Source organism: Schistocerca serialis, chromosome 3 (assembly GCF_023864345.2).
Source record: "Schistocerca serialis cubense isolate TAMUIC-IGC-003099 chromosome 3, iqSchSeri2.2, whole genome shotgun sequence".
NCBI classification, from domain to species: domain Eukaryota; kingdom Metazoa; phylum Arthropoda; class Insecta; order Orthoptera; family Acrididae; genus Schistocerca; species Schistocerca serialis.
The window spans coordinates 175,238,512-175,257,764 of record NC_064640.1 but is presented as its reverse complement, the minus strand read 5'-3'; positions in this window follow the sequence as shown (position 1 = coordinate 175,257,764).

Here is a 19,253-nt window from a genome sequence, read left to right as displayed (position 1 = left end):
CCTAACGGATACATTCATCGTACGTACATTGATTTCTGCGGTTATTTCATGCAGTGTTGCTTGTCTGCTAATACTGACAACTCTACGCAAGTGGCGTTACTCTCCGTCGTTAAGTGAAGGCTGCCGGGCACTGCGTTGTCTGTTATGAAAGGTAATACCTGAAATGTGGTATTCTCGGCACACTCTTGTGGTCGTTAGTCCCTAAGCTTACTCACTACTTAACCTAAATTATCCTAAGGACAAACACACACACCCATGCCAGAGGGAGGACTCGAACCTCCGCCGGGATCAGCCGCACAGTCTATGACTGCAGCGCCCGTGACCGCTCGGCTAATCCCGCGCGGCGTCATTCCGCGCTCAAAATTTGTTCGTTCCCGGCGTGCGGCCATAATTACTTCAAAAACCTTTTCGCATGAATCACCTGTGTACAAATGACAGCCCCGCCAATGTACTACCCTTTTACACTTTGTGTTCAAGGTACACTACTGACCATTGAAATTGCTACACCAAGAAGAAATGCAGATGATAAACGGGCGTTCATTGGACAAATATATTATACTAGAACTGATATGTGATTACATTTACGTAATTTGGGTGCATAGATCCTGAGAAATCAGTACCCAGATTGACCACCTCTGGCCGTAATAACGGCCTTGATACTCCTGCGCATTGAGTTAAACAGAGCATGGATGGCGTGTACAGGTACAACTGTCCATGTAGCTTCAACACGATACGACAGTTCATCAAGAGATGTGACTGGCGTATTGTGACGAGCCAGTTGCTCGGCCACTATTGACCAGACGTTTTCAGTTGGTGAGAGATCTGGAGAATGTGCTGGCCATTGCAGCAGTCGAAAATTTTCTGTATCCAGAAAGGACCGTACAGGACCTGCAACATGCGGTCGTGCTTTATCCTGCTGAAATGTAGGGTTTCGCAGGGATCGAATGAAGGGTAGGGCCACGGGTTGTAACACATCTGAAATGTAACGTCCACTGTTCAAAGTGCCGTCAATGCGAACAACAGGTGACCGAGACGTGTAGCGAATGGCACCCCATTGCATCACGGCGGGTGATATGCCAGTATGGCGATGACGAATACACGCTTCCAATGTGCGTTCGCCGCGATGACGGCAAACACGGATGCGACCATCTTGATGCTGTAAACAGAACCTGGATTCATCCGAAAAAATGACATTTTGCCATTCGTGCACCCAGGTTCGTCGTTGAGTACACCATCGCAGGCGCTCCTGTCAGTGATGCAACATCAAGGGTAACCACAACCATGGTCTCCGAGCTGATAGTCCATGCTGCTGCAAACGTCGTCGAACTGTTCGTGCAGATGGTTGTTGTCTTGCAGACGTTCCCATCTGTTACCTCAGGGATCGAGACGTGGGTGCACGATCCGTTGCAACCACGCGGATAAGATGACTTTCATCTCGACTGCTAGTGATACGAGGCCATTGGGATCCAGCACGGCGTTCCGTATTACCCTCCTGAACCCACCGATTCCATATTCTGCTAGCAGTCATTGGATCTCGACAAACGCGAGCAGCAATGTCGAGGTACGATAAACCGCAATCGCGATAGGCTACAATCCGATCTTTATCAAAGTCGGAAACGTGATGTAGGCATTTCTCCTCCTAACACGAGGCATCACAACAACGTTTCACCAGGCAACGCCGGTCGACTGCTGTTTGTGTATGAGAAGTTCAAAAAGGGTTCAAATGGCTCTGAGCACTATGGGACTTAACATCTGTGGTCATCAGTCCCCTAGAACTTAGAACTACTTAAACCTAACTAACCTAAGGACATCACACACATCCATGCCCGAGGCAGGATTCGAACCTGCGACCGTAGCAGTCCCGCGGTTCCGGACTGAGCGCCTAGAACCGCGAGACCACCGCGGCCGGCTTATGAGAAGTCGGTTGGAAACTTTCCTCATGTCAGCAGGTTGTAGGTGTTGCCACCGGCGCCAACCTTGTGTGAATGCTCTGAAAAGCTAATCATTTGCATATCACAGCATCTTCTTCCTGTCGGTTAAATTTCGAGTCTGTAGCACGTTAACTTCGTGGTGTAGCAATTTTAATGGCCAGTAGTGTACTAGTCCATCTTTCTATGTGCATATCGCTGTCCCGTGACTTTTGTCACGGCAGTGTGTAGTTGTTCACGCAGGAGGAGCAATATGTTTCATAGAGCGACCAAAGTTAATTTACGATTCGTCATCTAAATCCCAAGGTTATCATGATGACGGGAATGAGGATAATTTTCACAGTTGGTCAGAAGACAAACTGACTTCTAACATCCCAGCTGGTGGTAACGTTATTTTGATAACGCACTGTATCATACAGTTCAACCAAATAAATCCCACTACTACTGCAGCTCGCAAAAAGGACGTAACTGAATTGCTCATCCCAAACAAAATCAGTTTTGAACTGATCTTAACAATAAATGGGTTATAATAAGCCAAAGCATGGCTCTGAGTACTACGGGACTTAACATCTGAGGTCATCAGTCCCCTGGAACTTAGAACTAATTAAACCGAACTAACCTAAGGACATCACACACACTCATGTCCGAGGCAGGATTCGAACCTGCGAGCGTACCGGTCCCGCGGTTCCTGACTGTAGCGCGTGGAACCGCTCGGCTACACCGGCCGGCGCCAAAGCATGCTTTTAAAGCAGATACAATTTTAAAGTGTAAGGGGTACCACAGTTATTTGAACTCTATGGTGCTAATCTGGATTACAACGAGACAAAAGAACTGAAGAAAAAACGTTTCTTCCATAAACGTAACTACGCTAAAACATATAACCAAAGAGTCTTTATCTAAGATACCCAGCCAGATTGATTAAAGGCTTGGAAAGATGTAAAAGGAACTAAAAATAAATATTGACGCAGAGATCGGTTAATGGAAGAAGCAATAGAGAATATTATAATCATAGTTTGTCTGGGGAGTGAAAACGAATATACAGCTCACGACGACAACGGCGATATGGAAACTGACAGGGCGGATGAAATAGGAATGGATTCCAGTGAAACAGATACAGCACATGAAGAACTAGGCGTCTAGCGATTCTACGATGGAGCATCCACTTTGTAACTCTAATCACTAAGATTAGTGCAGTTTCCATTCTATAACAGTAGTTGTACCGTCTCTCCTTCCCTCCGCAACCTCAATTACGCACTGACTCACGGTAAGCCGGCCGAAGCGCCCTCACCTTCAGGTGCGTAATACTGTGGCCGAATAATACCATCGCTCGTGTGGGAACGTAGACAACTCGGCGAATTTCTCTGCAGTCGCTCAATTCTGAGCCCACCTCAATGCGCCGTTACGATTACGGCCACTGTCCAGGTCGAAATTATTGTTTCTGCTAATAGAGGCCGCAAGAGTGAGTGTAAAACTTTACACATCTGGATCTTTGTATGTGCTCTTTTAACCTTTCATATACTGTTTTTAATTTGTATGAATCAAGAACCACAGACTCCATTTCGAATTTTGAAGAGTCGGAATAGTTTTTGTATCTAGTTTTCGACGGAAATATTATGTTCCTGTTAAACCTGAAGAAGATCAATGCATGGTCTCGCAATAAAGTAATGTTTTGAAACGTGTCAGCCACTGGACTTGAAGCCGGCCGAAGTGGCCGTGCGGTTCTAGGCGCTGCAGTCTGGAACCGCGAGACCGCTACGGTCGCAGGTTCGAATCCTGCCTCGGGCATGGATGTGTGTGATGTCCTTAGGTTAATTAGGTTTAACTAGTTCTAAGTTCTAGGGGACTAATGACCTCAGAAGTTGAGTCCCATAGTGCTCAGAGCCATTTGAACCACTGGACTTGAAGAAACAGATTCAGGTTGTCTGCTCGAGTTTTGTTGGACGTATGTTTCTGGCATTCCATAAGATTTTAAAATATGCGCTTCCACCACAAGGGAATTAGGCTAGCCAGTAGATTCTTAAGAACTAGTCCCATTCTCAGGATCTGATCAGAATCTGATGATCCCACATTTTCCATCTGTCAGCAACTCCTTATTGCGGGATAAGCCTACAAAATAAAATTGTACTCAGAGTCACATATGTACAACACACAAATATAACGAATTAAGCAGGTAAAAGGGAATAAAGACGGCTGAGAAATTAAACCGACAACATGGTGAAACAGGAATGAGCGGACGAGAAATGTAAGAAGCATACTATGGAAAAGATAGATACCGCCTATAGGAAAAGAGGCCTTTTGCAAAACGGAAGCACCTGTATGTGTATTAAGAGCTCAGATGACAAGACTGTACTTAGCAGAGAGAGAGGCTGAAAGGAAGAAGAAACATATAAGAGGGCTACACAAGGGTAACTAACTTGAATACAATATTGTAAAAAGAGAACAAGTAGATGAAAATGAGATCAAAGATATAATACTGCGAGGAAATTTGATAGAACACTGAAAGACCTAGACTGAAGCAAGGCACCTGGTGTAGACGATATTCCATAAGAACTGTCGAGATCTTTGTGACAGCCAGCCACGACAAAACTATTCCGCCTTGTATGCAAGATATATGAAATAGCGAAATACCCTCAGACTTCGGGAAGAATGTAATAACACCTACTCCAAAGAATGCAGGTGCTGACACGTGTGAATATTGCGGAACTATCAGTTTAATAAATCATGGCTGCAAAATTCGCTTACAGAAGAATAGAAAAACAGGTAGAAGCTGATCCCGGAAAGTATCAGCTTGCGTTCCAGAGAAATATGGTAGCTCGCGAGGCAGTATATCGACTTCCACTATGAAGCTGCTACTGTAGGTGTTCTTTCTTACCCAACATGTATAGACAACTTGTTGATTATTTATAGAGGACTAATAACGACATTGATAACCTGTTAAAAATTGTCAACGACTTTCACGAAAAAATGACTTTCACATGTGAGCTCGAAAACTAATTACGTCAGTTAAATTATTTGGATTTAACATTAACAATAGTTGATAAAGTTTCTTTCAATATTTTTCGCAAAGTAATTTGCACTGGTCATATAGTGCCATCCTGTTCCACACAACCACATTTTCATTCTTCCAGCCATAAAGCTGTTTTTACTCCTTTATCTGGTGAACATCTGGAAGTTGAGATTAATTTGATTAGAGCTATTGCAGTAATTAATGGATACGAGTGGATAATATTTTCAACAATAAAACCAGCAACAGAATTACCGCTCTTTGCACTTCTCCCAACAATGGACGTAATGAAAAGAAAATAAATTCCACAACGTCCTTAGGACCTGTATCTTACAGGACTCAGTGTTTTTTTCAAAACAAAAATGACTATAATGTTGTATTTTCTACCAATAAATCTTCAAAAATAATATTATTCATAATTTGAAACCAGCATATTCTCCCTTACAAAACTCAGGTGTCTTTAAAATAGACTGTGACGCATATCCACCCTACTATTAGAAGAAACAGCCCGAGCAACATCTATTAGTACAAAGAACATCTCTTAGGAAAAAAAGGTACAAACCAATGCGACTCGTCCTTTGACATAACTTATTAATTACAGCTATCGTTCAGTCCACCTACCTCGATAGGATTCTTGCCGATGTCCCTTCACTCTGTGGTAGCAGATACGTGCTAGTCAGTGTAAAGCAGCGTTGATGAAACCACTACCTGATACCTACCACACAGGGGCCGCGTAACTCTAGTGGAAAGTCAGTTCCTGAAAGTTCATGATTAAAAAATCGGGCGTTCGGGATATTCAGTCTACTTGCAGAAAAGCGTTTAAAATTAGATTAACTCTGCTTCTTATTTATATTGAAATACATGAAATGGCTATCAAGTCCACACTTAATATGATGAAACGCTATACTGAAAGTTCACTGTCTGTATAAAAAATGTTCACTTGATAAAGCAGCCAGAATTTTAGCAAGTCCGACCCGACTAAGTTTCACGTTCTACCAGTCACAGACCCACAACTATTCTCGAGTTAAACATTCGGTCTTTTCAGTGGCCTTCTTCGTAAGAATTGCTCGCCAAAATATTCCGTACAGAGCATGAAACACGCCACGCGGAGTTGTTACTATGACCAGAAAGTTCAAACGCTCATATCTACAAACTATTTAACTTAGATACACCAAAATTTCATTAAAATGTTCGCTACTCCAGTCGCTTCAGTCACGATATGTTCTAATCGAAATTAGCTCACTATTTCCTCATCTTACAGAGTATTTTTAAGGAGCGATCTAACATCGTGTTATCCGTAGGCCGGCTAGCAAGCGACTCTCTCGAGGTACTCTATCATCTGCACACTCCTCTATTCGCACGGGAACAGCTTAATTTTGATTGGTTGTTGATCTAAACGACTAATCAGAACGTTCCTTCCTGATCATTGTCGCGGCAAATCTTGGCTTACCCAAGTAATTAATGTCAACAAAACATCAAGTTCTTGTATTATATTTAATCAAAGTAAGCAAAGTGCGAAATATTCTTCAAATTGATAAATAAACTTATTCCGCCTCTAACTTCCATTCTGGCTGCTTTTATACAAAAGCATGCTCACACAGATATACGTCACCTGGATCGTGGTTGCAACATAACTTTTCCACGGTTCTTTTGTACAAGGTTTTACGTAAAATGAAATATTAAATTTTAACGTATGCCCCACATACACTCTCTCAATCATTCTCACGCACTCACACAACAAAATATAATCAAATAATAATTTTGACCGATGTTTGTATTACGTAATGCAAAGTGACTAAGTTTTAAAAAGAAAAATTCTAATTGATTGATTTTTATGCACTGACAACTTTGCAATGGCTTCAAATGATAATGAAAGTCAATCTGTTATTGTTCCTTACTTGGTTTTAAGAAACAAGCGTAGGTTTTAGGACTTCTAGTTAATTCTCTTTATCTCCGGATCTATAATGACTAAAAATATGAAATTTTGCCAGCATCATTTCATTAATAACAAAAGGCTTTGTTACAAATTTGAACAAAATCGGATAATAACTAATATGGATTATTTAGATTCGTAGAGGATATGGATCTTCGTATCGACTGAATGTTACGCTATGCAGTTCTCACGGCAGGCAATGTCTGCTGTGCTGTGAGAAAAGCTAAAAAACGTAGCCATCCTGCAGCCACCATACTAGACGGCTGCGTGCCTTACTGCAACGAATGTTATCTCATAATAACTTGCTGCGTTGCACGTAGCCTGCACAGAGAGAGCAATGGCTTCAGACTTACTAGCCTTGAAGAGTTAGAAATTCTCAATGAACTGTTGCAGTTACCTAGAAATGCCTAAATTTGACTCGTCTTTTTCTTCAGAGTTGGCTTGGAAATATCGTTTTCCTCTCTCCCCTTCATTTATTACATTGTAGATGTTTCGTACAAAAGGGTACCTAACGTTGCTGTTGCACTGTCTTACATAACTTTTCATTTTACGTAATACTGGCTATTTATATGTGAGATGTCCGCCCCGATAGCTGAGTGGTCAGCGTGACGGATTGCCGTCCTACAGGCCCGGGTTCGATTCCCGGCTATGTCGGAGATTTTCTCTGCTCAGGGGCTGGGTGTTGTGTTGTCTTCATCATCATTTCGTCCTCATCCGGAACGCAGGTCGCCCAATGTGGCGTCGAATGTAAGAAGACCTGCACCAAGGCGGCCGGACCTGCCCCGCAAGGGGCCTACCGGCCAATGGCGCCAAACTCTCATTTCCATTTCCATATGTGAGATAAACACTTACATGCTATTCAAAATATTTTTAATAGATTAAGCAGCTGGTATCTTCGACTGTTACTATATGGAGCGACGTGTTTCGTATCCACGTTGTGACAACTTCGGCACGTGAGCCTCTTAGTCTGATGCCTCCTCCAGAGACTGTTACCTCTTGTAGCCCATAGCGGCGTTTACTACAGTGCACCATGTAGCTATAATTTTACTAGAATTCACCAGATTTATGTAAATTTCAATGACTAATTTTATGTGATTTTTAACAATTACTTCTTAAGGAAGTATTTTTATGTGACGAAGGTATTATTGCTCTTAAATTCGTCCATCAGTTGCTAAATGTGCGTACAGTCTTCTTATAAATCTATTCGGACTAAAAATTGTTTAGTCCTTAGTTTTTTCTCTATGTTAGCCTTTACTTATCTTTTTATGTAATTGTAGATTTTCTGATGAAGACATCCATAGTCGGTGTCGAAACCTGGTAAAAGTAAAATTTTGTTGCAACTGGTTAGCTGTTCTATACTTATCAACTTCGACTTACGTGAGAAGATGGACTGAACAAAGGCAAACCTACATTGTTTGAGCATATAGGTATAAAGAAAGCTTTGTCTGAAATACGCCATTTGAAATTCTGAAGGTAGCTGGGATAAAGTACGGCGAGCGGAAGGTTATCTGCTACTTGTATTGAAATCAGAATGCTGTCAGAAGTGTCCAACGATATGAAAGGGACTGAATGGAGAACGACGGGGTTGCAGCCTTTCCCCAGTGTTATTTAATACGTACATTGAGAAAGCGATAAAGGAAACCAAGAAGAAATTTATAAAGGGAATTAAAGTTTGGGGAGAAGAAATTAAAACTTCGAAGTTTGCCGATGACACTGTTATTACGTTAGAGATGGCGAAGAACTTGGAAGATTAGCTGCAGGGTGTTGATAATGTATTGGAAATGGGTTATAAGGTAAACATAAGAAAAATTGAATTGAAGATAATGGAATGTAGTCGAATTAAGTAAAGTGATATTGGTAGTTTTAGGACTGATCCCGAATCGATTCCGAAACGAACGTCTTGATTCCCATTAGTGCCACCGTATTTATACGACAGCGGACATGTTGATTCCCATTAGTTGCGATCATATTATTCCATGCTTATTTTTCCATAGTGTACGTGTTGATACCCATAAGCTATAAGAAGTGCCATAACATTTTCCTTCCCATTTTACACAGACCTAGGACTCTACATGCAGCAGACATAGTTGATATCTTTGGCTTTTGGTATTTTCGTAGTGTAAGTACAGTACAAGCAAAGACGCAACTTTCAAACAGAAATAAGAAGAAATATATAGGTGGGACAAACTTGTAGCATTTGTTTTGAAGATATTCACAGACATTCATACCGGGCAATGGTTGAGTTAGACAGCTTCTCAATTTGTTCTTTTATGTAATTTTTGTTTGTCTTTTTTTGGGGGGGGGCAGGTGGGGAGGGGAGTAGTTTTCTTCTCGCTTCTCATTGTAAAGCAAGTTTCAGTTTGAACACCCATTAATCAAATACACACATCAAAACAAGTTCTGCATCAAATGGTTCAAATAGCTCGAAGCACTACGGGATATCTGAGGTCATCAGTCCCCGAGACTTAGAACAACTTAAACCTAACTAGCCTAAGGACATCACACTCATCCGAGCCCCAGACAGGATTCTAAACTGCGACCGTAGCAGCAGCGCGGTTCCGGACTGCAGAGCGTAGAACTGCTCGGCCACATCGGCCGGCAGTTTTGCATCACCCCGGTTCCCAGAACTTCTAAAGGTTGACGTTGACTGTGTATATTGTATCACAGACACAGTCCCTTTGACTGATCACAGATGTCACTAAACCCACCCAAAGATGTAAATAACCATGCATAAGCAGCGCCTATTAGACGGAGGGGATCCGACAGTTGATCAGTTCCAGCCATTCCACCAGGAAGTAGGTACACGGCTCGTGTTGTCTATAGTTCAACAATGCCCAGGGGGTCAATACCGCGGTTAGATTGCGTCCACATTGTTACTTTGTACCAGGAAGCGCTCTGAACAATGGAAGTTGAAAATTTCTGGTTCGGAATTGGCATCACTTTCTCTTCACCGATGAGTGTCGCATATGCCTTCAACCAGACAATCGTCGGAGACGTGTTTAGAGGTAAGCCGGTCAGGCTGAATGCCTAATACACGCCGTCCAGTGAGGTCAGTAAGATAGAGGTTCCATGCTGTGTTGGGGTGGCATTATGTGGGGCCGCCGTACGCGTGGTGATCATTGAAGGCGCCGTAACGCCTGTACGATAGGTGAATGCCATCATCCGACGGATAGTGCAACCATATCGGCAGCATATTGGGGAGGCATTCGTCTTCATGGACGACAATTCGCGCCCCCATCGTGCACATCTTGTGAATGACTTCCTTCAGGATAACGAGATCGCTCGACTACGGTGGCCAACATGTTCTCGAGACATGAATCCTATCGAACATGCCTGGGATAAACTGAAGAGGACTGTTTATGGACGACGTCACCTACCAACCACTCTGAGGGATCTATGCTGAATCGCCGTTGAAGAATGGGACAATCTGGACCAACAGTGCCTTGATGAACTTGTTGATAGTATGCCACGTTGAATACAGGCATGCATCAATGCAAGAGGACGTTCTACTAGGCATTAGAAGTACCAGTGTGTATAGCAATCTGGACCACCACCTCTGAAGGTCTCACTGTGTGGTGGTACAACATGCAATGTATGGTTTTGATGAGCAATAAAAAGAGCGGAAATGATGTTTATGTTGATCTCTATTCCAATTTTCTGTACAATTTCCGGAACTGTCAGAACCGAGATGATGCAAAACATGTTTGATGTGTGTAGCTTGTTTTCATTTACCTGTTGAATTTAAATATGTGGTGGAACAGCTAAGGGCAACTCTTGAAGGTCCCAGCTGTAAATAAAGTTCTTGACTCTTTCAGAGTCTGTTTGGCATGGGAAACCCATAATATTCTTTTCACAGTCATGTACAACTAAAAAATTTACTGCCCTGTTTGTGTGAAAAGCATTTCTCGCCTATGCTTCATGTAATTTCGGTAAGTTATCGAAACTTCGGGTGTCTGAGTAATCGAGTGGCATTAATACATTTTTTTCTTATTCGAACCAAATTCCAGATGTTTGGAATTTGCAGCGTAACTGTGAGCCTTCGCTTCGAACTCAGGAATTTCTCTAAGGAATTATGGCCAGCCCGAAAAAATACGTCATCCAGTTTTCGCAACAGACGACAGTTACATATACAGCGTATCTCATTTGTGGATTCTTCCGTCACTTCTTGGTAGAAAAACCCCAAGTTTGAAGTTGAATAACAAATACACTGCTTTTGTTCTACTACTTAGTAGAGCAAAAAGTACCGCGTGCAAGGTCTTAAAGCGTTACTTTTCCCCCCTAATAAAGAAAAGAGGTTTAAGTATTGCGCGATGTTGCTTAAGAAGGGTGTAGATGGGGAACACATCCATCATTACATATTATTAGTGCTGAAACCTGGACATTACCTTTTGGCCATGTGATCAATCTGGCTAACCGCTGCCGGCCGGTGTGGCCGAGCGGTTCTAGGCGCTTCAGTCTGGAACCGAGCGACCGCTACGGTCGCAGGTTCGATTCCTGCCTCGGGCATGGATGTGTGTGATGTCCTTAGGTTAGTTAGGTTTAAGTAGTTATAAGTTCTAGGGGACTGATGACCTCAGATGTTATGTCCCATAGTGCTCAGAGCCATTTGAAACATTTTTGGCTAATCGCTAGTGATCGAACAAACACCCATATTCTTCGAATAAAATTCCTTTACGATTAAAAAAAGTTTTGTGCGTCCTTCATAGTAGTTCAGTTATAGACAAGATGTTCTTTGTTATTGTCTCAACGACTTTCAACTTTGCGACTTTCAAAATCAGTCTATCTATATTCGGATCCCGCTCCAGCTACTGCCGGGTCTGGGTGTTGACGAATCCTCTCCATTTGGCTCGGTCCTCCCACCACTTTTCTTTCTGCACTTGCTGCCAGGTCACACCTCTCCTTTCCACAGATATTCTCACTCCCATTTTCCACCCTGTTCTTGGGCGCCCTCAAGGTCTTTTACCATCCATCTTTAGTTTTACCATAATTTTGGGGAGTCTCTGCCCATGCATCCTTTTAACGTGCCCATACCATCTTAATCTCTTTTTTTTCAATTCCTTCTCTCATACTTTCTTGTTTAAGGTCCTTTTTAATCTCTACATTCCTTACTCTGTCCATTCTTGTTTTTCCCTTAACTGCTCTGAAAAATTTCATTTCCCCTGATTGCAGTCTGCTCCAGTCCCTTTCTGTCATTGTCCATGTTTCTCCACCATAGGTGACAATAGGGAAGTAATAACTCTTATACATAAGGAGTTTGCTTTTTCTGAAACTTCCTTATTCCAAATCAGGTGTTTTATTGTTTGGTAGAAATTGTCTCCCTTCTGTAACCTCATATTAATTTCATTAGTTATTCTTCCATCCCTAGATATTTCACTCCCTAAATAAGTGAAACTTTCTACCACTTTGAGGGGTTCTCCATTAAAGGTACTATTTCAGTTGATCCCTTTCTCTCTTCCAAATACCATTACTTCACTCTTATCTTTATTTTTAATCCATACCTTTTCATTATTTCCTTCCGCGCATCAAGTTGTATCTGTACCTTTTTATCACCCCATATTACCATATCATCTGCAAAAATCATCTTTTTGTCTTTTTCTTTTACTATATCTTTAACTGCCCTATTCATTCCCTCCATCACAACATTAAAAAGTGCAGGAGATAGAATACTTCCTTGCTTAAGTCCTTGTCTTATTTCGAAGTATTCAGAGTTCCCCAATGGTGTTCTAATTCTACAATTGTGTCCTCTGTACAGTGTCTTTATTACATTAATGTATCCATCTTCTATATCTATCTTCTTCATTTCTTCCCAGAGTCTTTCCCTGTTAACTGAGTCATATGCCTTTTCTATGCCTATAAAAGCCATTATCACCCTACTGTTATACTCTTATTTTATTGTTATTACTCATATTTCAAAATATGTGACATAAATAGCCGTATCCTTTGACTGCATTAACTGCTAAGGAACCTCTTGAGTGCGAGGTCGCAAAAGGCCAATGATGTTTAAAGCATTCGACGCCCCACATATTGTTCACCATATCACCACAATATTGGCTTCTAATGGCAACAGAGGACGGGATTGGACGTATCCAAAAGTGAGCACAGAATGAGGCTACGGAGCTGGTCAAAATAGCTTGCTTTTGCTTGATTCCTGGTCTGTGTATAAAAATCATACTTCCTTTGAGCAAACTACACTTTCTGAAAAGTGTGTGACAATGCAGTTCGTACCACCTGAAACCACTGAACAGATTCAGCCTGTGGATGTTCGATTTTTTCGTTCCTATAAAGCATATTATAGCACTATCTGCATCTATGCCTTAAAGCATAACCAGTTTCACGATAAGCTCCACGGGGGACTGTTTCGCATTCGACTGCATGCCAAAACATTCAATCAGTTCTCATCACCCCGTTACACTGATATGATTCTATGCGCTTTCTTTAAGAGTGGATACCTAGCTGAACGTCCTGCACAGTTTGTAACTCCCAAGGAGTTCGCCTTTCGATCTTAGTGGTGCGAACTTTTGTGATCGCTGTGGCGCACCACTTTTCGTTCGGTGTTCGTGGTACAAGCTAATGGTTTGTTTTGAACATTTCTTCAATGTCGACGATGCCCATTTTGTGAAGTGTAGTATATACATCCCATAGAAGGTTGAACTCTGCTCCTCCCGAACAATCATTTTCTGTCGCCTCCTCATGCACATAGTTAGTCATTAACAGCTAATATTTTTCCTGTCATAACTATTAACACAACATTTTTAAATGAACCTAGCTAAGGATTGGACCTACGACCTCACACTCAAGAGGCCCCTTGTTAGAAGCTTAAATGTTTTATATCGCCAAGAGATAGTAGGTCGTAGTACCTTACATGATACCTACACCCTTTTCTGAGATAAGGGGTCTAGACAGACAGACAGACAGATAGATGGGACAATAAATAGCAAAGTAATATTCTTTGTGATGTAATTAAAAAATGAACATTTTAGGATTTTTTCTTCTACTATGAAATCTTCTATCTTGGCAGATTTCATGATTCTATGTCAACCTATAGGTTATGTTTCACATCGCCAAGGGCCCATAGACCTTAGTGCAATTTGATGCTTCTATTCATTCCCGAGTAAAAGGGGTCTTGACAGTCAGACATACAGGTAGAAAGACAGACGGACGGACAACAAAGTGATCCTGTAAGGGTTCTCTTTTTACCGATGGAGGTACGGAAACTTAAAAATGAGTAAACTACTTTATTCAGCGAATTTAGTTTCCATAATTAGTTGTTGTTGTTGTTGTGGTGGTCTTCAGTCCAGAGACTGGTTTGATGCAGCTCTCCATGCTACTCTATCCTGTGCAAGCTTCTTCATCTCCCAGTACCTACTGCAACCTACATCCTTCTGAATCTGTTTAGTGTATTCATCTCTTGGTCTTCCTCTACGATTTTTACTCTCCGCGCTGCTAAATTGGTGATCCTTTGATGCCTCAGAATATGTCCTACCAATCGATCCTTTCTTCTAGTCAAGTTGTGCCACAAATTTCTTTTCTCCCCAATTCTAGTCAGTACTTCCTCGTTAATTATGTGATCTACCCATCTAATCTTCAGCAGCCTTCTGTAGCATCACATTTCGAAAGCTTCTATTCTCTATTTTGTCTAAACTATTTATCGTCCGCGTTTCACTTCCATACATGGCTACACTCCATACAAATACTTTCAGAAAAGACTTCCTGACCCTTAAATCTATACTCGATGTTAACAAATTTCTCTTCTTCAAAAACGCTTTAATTGCCATTGCCAGTCTACATTTTATATCCTCTCTACTTCGACCATCATTAGTTATTTTTCTCCCCAAATAGCAAAACTCATATACTACTTTAAGCGTCTCATTTCCTAATCTAATATCCTCAGCATCACCCGATTTAATTCGACTACGTTCCATTATCCTCATTTTGCTTTTGTTGATGTTCATCTTATATCCTCCTTTCAAGATACCCATAATTAGTTATGGAATGCTTTTGTGGGGAAACGGAATTTACAGGGTTGGTTTTTTTCAGGCTACAGAAGTGAATTGTAAGTATTAGATCTGGTATTAGTTCCAGAATATCCTACAGAGTGTTGTGCAAGAAACTTTGTATTTTAACAAACATTTTACAGATACATAAATATATTCATTAATGTCCTTTGCCGTTACCAGTACATCTCTTTTCTTTAAAGGGGATAGTGAAAATATGAACATAACTCTTGAACGAGAAAGAAGCCGTACAAATACTTCAGGGGATCAACAGTATTACAGAAAGGAGTCATATTCATGGGTGCTCATGCATTCAATAACTTGCCAGAGCTTAATGATTACTTATGGTTAAGTTAGTCAGCCAGTGTCATGTTCCATTGATCATTTGTACGATTAATCGTAATTATATGGAACGAGTCATTTTACATTCACGTTATATGTTCATTTAAAAATCTGGTTACATGCTGGCTTTTTCTAAGTTTTTTTTTAATGCAGATGTGAGAGCTAATAATTCCGACCCATTACCTTTTAAAGATCAGAGAAATAGACACTCTTCTACGGAACAGAATGAGATGTCAAGGAGAAAAATTTTCAATTTGCTTTCAAATGTAACTTTTATGTCTATCGCAAATTTTGTATCTCTGGGTAACAAATAAAAGTTATGGTTACAGCATTGTACTCCCGTTTAATGCTAAAGACTACCTTAAGGTAGAGTAATGAAAATTATTTTTCCGTCTGGTATTGGAATTATGGACATCACTGACCCTTTTGAACTACAGTGGATTATTTACAACGAACTTCGCTAGTGAATAACTGTGACTGTGGGTGAGACCCATGTATTATTCTTACTGCAAGTTTATGAGCAATGACTTTCTTTTATGGAGATAAGTTACCTCAGAACATTACTCCACGTGACATTACCGAATGAAAATAAGCAAAACACGTCAATTTACTCATCTGTCTCTCCTCAAGATTCGGAGTGATTCGAGGTGCAAACGTGGCTGAGCGATTTTTTTTTTAGAATTTACAAAATGCGTTTTTTCCAATTTGCATTCACATCAATATAGATGGAACTGAAGACTGCCTTTAAGAAATGTCTTATGGGCGACTCGTTCTACACCATTTTTAAAGAGAATCTTAAAATTGACATTTGTGGTTGCATTATTATTAATACTAGACTTTTTCAAAACATATCTTGAGCACACCTTCTCCTCCCCAGTCTTGGCCCATCCTCTTCTCTCCCCCCCCCCCCCTACACCCATCTCATCATCCCCTTTTCTCTGACCATCTCATTCTCACTCTTCTCTCTGTCCATCCCTTCTCCCTCCTCTGTTCATCTCCTCCTCCCTCACCACCAGCCTCTGCCCCTCTCCTCCTCGCATCCCTTTCTCTACCCTTCTCTTCCCTGCCATTCTCTTTACCCATCTCCTCTCACATCTCTGCCCATCTCTTCCCACTTCTTTGCCCATCTCTTCCTCCCCACCTCCCTGTCCAACTCCTCCCTTATCTCATCTCTTCTTATCTCATCTCTTCTTCTCTCATCTCATCTCTTCTCAAACTCCCTGCCAACCGCCTCCTGCCGCCTATCTCTGTCCAACTCGTCCTCACCCCTCTCCCTATCCATGTCGTCCTTCACCCTCTCCCTGCCCATCTCTTCCTGCTCCCCTCTCTATCTATTCCTCATCCCTCTCTCTCCATCCCCCTTCTGTATGGGAACGGTACACAGATGGCTGTTCCCGGATTTCTCCCCAAATTATGGTTCCTGAAATTTTGTATGTAGGCTTTTGTGCGATAGTTGAAATCTTCAAACATCTACCAGTTCAGATTTTCGGCATTTCATGGACGCTCTCCCACTGACCTGTAACCATTCGTGCTGCTCTTCTTTGAATACGTTCAATATGCCCTAGTAGTACAGTACACACTTGAGCAATATTCTTGGATGCGTCGCACGAGTGTTCTGTAACCAATGTCCTTTACAGACACAACGCTCATATAGTACTAGGGACAGAAAGTTGGCTGAAACCAGACGTAAATAGTAATGAAATCCTAAACTCAGATTGGAATGTGTACCGCAGAGACAGGCTGGACAGTGAAGGGGGAGGCGTGTTTATAGCGATAAGAAGTGCAATAGTATCGAAGGAAATTGACGGAGATCCGAAATGTGAAATGATTTGGGTGAAGGTCACGGTTAAAGCAGGCTCAGACATGGTAATTGGATGTCTCTATAGGCCCCCTGGCTCAGCAGCTGTTGTGGCTGAGCACCTGAAGGATAATTTGGAAAATATTTCGAGTAGATTTCCCCACCATGTTATAGTTCTGGGTGGAGATTTTAATTTGCCGGATATAGACTGGGGGACTCAGACGTTCATAACGGGTGGCAAGGACAAAGAATCCAGTGAAATTTTTTTAAGTGCTTTATCTGAAAACTACCTTGAGCAGTTAAACAGAGAACCGACTCGTGGCGATAACATATTAGACCTTCTGGTGACAAACAGACCCTAACTATTTGAAAAAGTTAACGCAGAACAGGGAATCAGCGATCATAAAGCGGTTACGGCATCGATGATTTCAGCCGTAAATAGAAATATTAAAAAGGGTAGGAAGATTTTTCTGTTTAGAAAAAGTGACAAAAAGCAGATTACAGAGTACCTGACGGCTCAACACAAAAGTTTTGTCTCAAGTACAGATAGTGTTGAGGATCAGTGGACAAAGTTCAAAACCGTCGTACATAATGCGTTAGATGAGTATGTGCCAAGCAAGATCGTAAGAGATGGAAAAGAGCCACCGTGGTAAAACAACCGAGTTAGAAAACTGCGACGGAAGCAAAGGGAACTTCACAGCAAACATAAACATAGCCAAAGCCCTACAGACAAACAAAAATTACGCGAAACGAAATGTAGTGTGAGGAGGGCTATGCGAGAGGCGTTCAATGAATTCGAAAGTAAAGTTCTATGTACTGACTTGGCAGAAAATCCTAAGAAATTTTGGTCTTATGTCAAAGCGGTAGGTGGGTCAAAACAAAATGTCCAAACACTCTGTGACCCAAATAGTACTGAAACAGAGGATGACAGACTTAAGGCCGAAATACTAAATGTCTTTTTCCAAAGCTGTTTCACAGAGGAAGACTGCACTGTAGTTTCTTCTCTAGATTGTCGCACAGATGACAAATTGGTAGATATCTAAATAGACGACAGAGGGATAGAGAAACAATTAAAATCGCTCAAAAGAGGAACGGCCGCTGGATCTGATGGGATACCAGTTCGATTTTAACAGAGTACGCGAAGGAACTTGCCCCCCTTCTTGCAGCGGTGTACCGTAGGTCTCTAGAAGAGCGTAGCGTTCGAAAGGATTGGAAAAGGCACAGGTCATCCCCGTTTTCAAGAAGATACGTCTAACAGATGCGCAGAACTGTAGACCTATATCTCTAACGTCGATCCGTTGTAGAATTTCGGAACACGTATTATGTTCGAGTATAATGACTTTTCTGGAGACTAGAAATCTACTCTGTAGGAATCAGCATGGGTTTCGAAAAAGACGATCGTGTGAAACCCAGCTCGCGCTATTCGTCCACGAGACTCAGAGGGCCATACACACGGGTTCACAGGTAGATGCCGTGTTTCTCGACTTCCGCAAGGCGTTCGATACAGTTACCCACAGTCGTTTAATGAACAAAGTAAGAGCATATGGACTATCAGACCAACTGTGTGATTGGATTGAAGAGTTCCTAGATAACAGAACGCAGCATGTCATTCTCAATGGAGAGAACTCATCCGAAGTAAGAGTGATTTCAGGTGTACCGTAGGGGAGTGTCGTAGGACCGTTGCTGTTCACAATATACATAAATGACCTTGTGGATGACATCGGAAGTTCACTGAGGCTTTTTGCAGATGATGCTGTGGTGTATCGAGAGGTTGTAACAATGGAAAATTGTACTGAAATGCAGGAGGATCTGCAGCGAATTGACGCATGGTGCAGGGAATGGCAATTGAATCTCAATATAGACAAGTGTAATGTGCTGCGAATACACAGAAAGATAGATCCTTTATCATTTAGCTACAAAATAGCAGGTCAGCAGCTGGAAGCAGTTAATACCATAAATTATCTGGGAGTACGCATTAGGAGTGATTTAAAATGGAATGATCATATAATGTTGATCGTCGGTAAAGCAGATGCCAGACTGAGATTCATTGGAAGAATCCTAAGGAAATGCAATCCGAAAACAAAGGAAGTAGGTTACAGTACGCTTGTTCGCCCACTGCTTGAATACTGCTCAGCAGTGTGGGATCCGTACTAGATAGGGTTGATAGAAGATATAGAGAAGATCCAACGGAGAGCAGCGCGCTTCGTTACAGGATCATTTAGTAATCACGAAAGCGTTACGGAGATGATAGATA